Source organism: Simochromis diagramma, unplaced genomic scaffold, assembly GCF_900408965.1.
Source record: "Simochromis diagramma unplaced genomic scaffold, fSimDia1.1 OVJJ01000675.1, whole genome shotgun sequence".
Classification (NCBI taxonomy): domain Eukaryota; kingdom Metazoa; phylum Chordata; class Actinopteri; order Cichliformes; family Cichlidae; genus Simochromis; species Simochromis diagramma.
In genome coordinates this window covers 1-3,436 of record NW_024386943.1, presented here as the reverse complement: position 1 = coordinate 3,436, position 3,436 = coordinate 1, and the positions used below count along the sequence as shown (strand labels likewise).

Sequence of the window (3,436 nt, the reverse complement as noted above, 5' to 3'; positions counted from 1 at the left end):
TGTTACAAAGTATTGAGTTGTATTTTTGTTATTGACCAAATACTTATTTTCCACCCTGATTTACGAATAAATTCTTTACAAATCCTACCATGTGGATTCATGGATTTTTTTTTTCACATTCTGTCTCTCACAGTTGAAGTGTACCTCTGGTGCAAATTACTGACCTCTGTCATCATTTTAGGTGGGGGAACTTGCACAATCGGTGGCTGACTAAATACCTTTTTGCCCCACTGTACATTGGGTGAATGTGCAGTAGTAGCAGCAAGCAGGTGAATTCTGTACATTAATATGAATAGACATCTGACCATTTTACAGGATAGATAATATAAACATATTTAAAATTAAAGGAATTGAAATGTACATTGTTCCTTGGTTTAGTGTCTGGAAGAGTCCTGTCTCAGTCAGTTATAGTGCGACCGCCTTCGCTCTCAGCGAAGCACCTCTTACACACAGACACACTTCTCTTTACTGCATTCCTCAGTTTCTACACACTTCATACTGCATGTGTTCTTTCCCATATTTCTGAAAGAGAAAAAATAGATAAATCATGCAATCGAAACCTGGATTTGCGCGGACTGCCCAGAGGGATGCCTCCTACGGCCGTACTGCTGAGCTCAGCTTTGCGGACAAGCGTGTTCACCGTCCGGCCTTTTCCTTGTGGTGCAAAAGTGCTAAACACCGTAAACTAAGGACAGAGTCCTTCCCATGACGGTCCTGAAATTAGGCGTTGAATTCCTGAGGTTTCCTTCCCAGCAGTCCGTCCAAAAAAAATAAAACAACAACAAAAAAAACAACAACTCTTTTCTCTGTCGACAGCTCTTTCTTTCTCACACTTGGATTTTTTTTTAACCAGACCAAACTCTATGGCCAAAGAATTAAAGTAAAACAAGATAAAAAAATAAAAATTGGGTTTTCACCCGGACCACCTGTAGGGACGCCCCCATTTGCTGGGCCCAGCGTCCATTGTACGAACAAGCGCGTCCGCTGTCCGGCCTTTCTGCCTTTTTTGCTGGTGCAAAAGTGCTAAAAGACCATACACTAGAAGGCTGAACTTGTTGAGCTTCTAAGATCCTGCACTTACCACTGCAACAAGAATACCCACTAGAATACCCAAACTGAGTTTCTAGGAACCTGCGCCCAATAATTGCAGCAGTAAGGAAGCGAGGCTTTCCCTGTTGGTCCGATTGAAAATGCTCCCAAATCAAAACATCTCCCCGTTGCAGATCCTTTTCAGTGCCTCTCTTGGTTCTTTTTAAAATTCCTGCATGTGTGAGTCGCTGAAGCACACACCGCAGTTCCCCTTTTTTGAAAACAACGGTGGGACTGAGGCCATTTTACCTCAGGATGGCCAGTCACTGCGTGCCCGTGGTTCAGCGAAACTCACCGGAGGAACTCTGCTGACAACGCCAAATTGGAAAATTTAACAATAACCTGCAACACACTCAGTGATCTTGATTTGTGGGTTTAATAAACACACTGCAATGTGGAGAGAGCATCCCAGTGAAACACCAGGACCATCTCTGAATTGTGGCCACCGTCCTTACATCTTCTATACAGACACACAGACAAAGAACATCCACAGACTCTCACATGTTGGTATAGCCCCCCCTCTCACAGGGGGCTATAGCTCCTCCCTCACAGAGAGAATTATGACCTTGTTTTCTGCTTGGCCGTCACCTAAAGAGTTACATCCCTGATAAGCAGGAGTCCCACTATCTGTTTAACGTCTCCCATTACAACGGCCTCCCTGTGGTAACTTTCCACATGCATGTAAACTAGTGACAGGAGTGCTCTCACTATGGTAAAGTGAGAAAGTGATATTACTATAACTAATGAGATGTGATTAAATATGTGATTAATACTAGAGATGGCACGATACCACTTTTTTATGTCCGATACCATAAATTTGGATATCTGCCGATACCGATATGAATCCGATATAGTGTGTTTTTTCGTGGTCCGTGGACGTCACTTGCCAGCTGTCACTGAATGTCTCCCACGAGCACGTTTAGCTTTATTAATGTTTTGCCCACTTGTTGCCCACTTGTTGCCCACTTGCACCTTTTTGTTTTTGTCTAAACCTGCACAAAGACAGAAATGTGGCATGAGGCCAGTCTCAGCGGTGCATTCACAGCACTATATTTTCCATTTTGCCGATTATTAATAATGAAGCCTGTTATTAAAGAAGCATTAATAATACTGGAGCTGTTAACACACGCTTACACACATGTGAGCAGAAAAAGTATCTTTATTCAAATGCAGGTTTAAACCTCAGGACCAGCCACAGCTTCTTCAAACTGTGAGACGAAGAATACAAGTTAGTAAAAGCTCAAAGTTCTTTGCATTGATGCTGTGAACATGAACGTGTGTGAAAGGTGTCCTTGTGTGTTGTTACAGCTTCGTACCTGCAGCTCACGAGACAAACATGTATTGGGTCTCAGCCTGGTCACCTGACAGAAACATGGTAGAAAAACATGAACGTGTCATTTCTCTGAGTCACTGATGGAAACATCAGCTTGTATGAACTGTTCAGTCTGATGGATCCTCTGAAGTGTGTCAGTGTGCTGTTGGAGTAAAGCTTAGTTAGACTCGGACCTGGTTGGTAGTAGTCATAGATCTTGACCACGGCTGGCTTCAGGTTGTCCACTGGGAGCTCCTGGATGATCTCTAAGCTGTGGTTGATGGCTGTGTCCTTTGATAACTGGACGAGACAGAAACAATCGCAGACACAGTTTGTACCAAAGATCATCATCTGGTGTCCCCACGGTGACTTTCACTTACCTCCTCTAAGTACACCAGAACGTGATCCTCCTTTTGCTCAACACGACTCACCAGGAGGCCACGTTTGAGCTGCGAGGAGATGACATCATTTTATTATTATCATCACAATTATCACATGAGATGCACTCGTTGGTAGAATCTGTCTAATTACTCACACTCTTCAAAGACTCGGGGTCTGGGGGAAAATCCAGAGAGCATTTTGATGTCCAGGATCACCATGTTTGTAGTTTCCTCCTTTCCACTGTACCTGTGTTTGAACAGTGTGATTATACTGACCTGTGTGCACACTTGCTTTTCATCTACCAGCAGTTTCCTCCACACGGGTAAAGAGCGCTCCTCTAACCTGTCACATACTTACAGTGATTGTATTTGCACAGTGAATTTGGGTCGAGCAGATTCACTGGTGTTGACCTCTAGATGGACTTTCACACTGAGAGTGGTGACATCAGCAGGTGTTTGGATGTTGTAGGTGGCAGAAATCTGGGAAACACACTTGGGTCACGTGTGGAACAGAACTAATCACACCTCAATGCACCCTGCTGTCACTGTTCTACACCCTGACACATATTAGCACACATACTTTTATAGTCATACCTATATGTCTATATTCATCTTAATATGCGCATCTCTGTTAATCGTACACATCATTTTATAC

At 43.4% G+C, this 3,436-nt stretch overlaps 1 long non-coding RNA gene across 1 annotated transcript; it reads right to left on the bottom strand.

Moving 5' to 3' along the window:
• Positions 1–2,230: 2,230 nt before the first annotated feature.
• Positions 2,231–3,270, bottom strand: LOC120737302. The gene is made up of 6 exons (XR_005696721.1): positions 3,140–3,270; positions 2,937–3,028; positions 2,782–2,850; positions 2,596–2,701; positions 2,406–2,450; positions 2,231–2,297 (listed from the first exon to the last, which is right to left on the bottom strand). It is a non-coding gene; the product is annotated as an uncharacterized LOC120737302 (long non-coding RNA).
• Between the last annotated feature and the right edge of the window lie 166 nt (positions 3,271–3,436).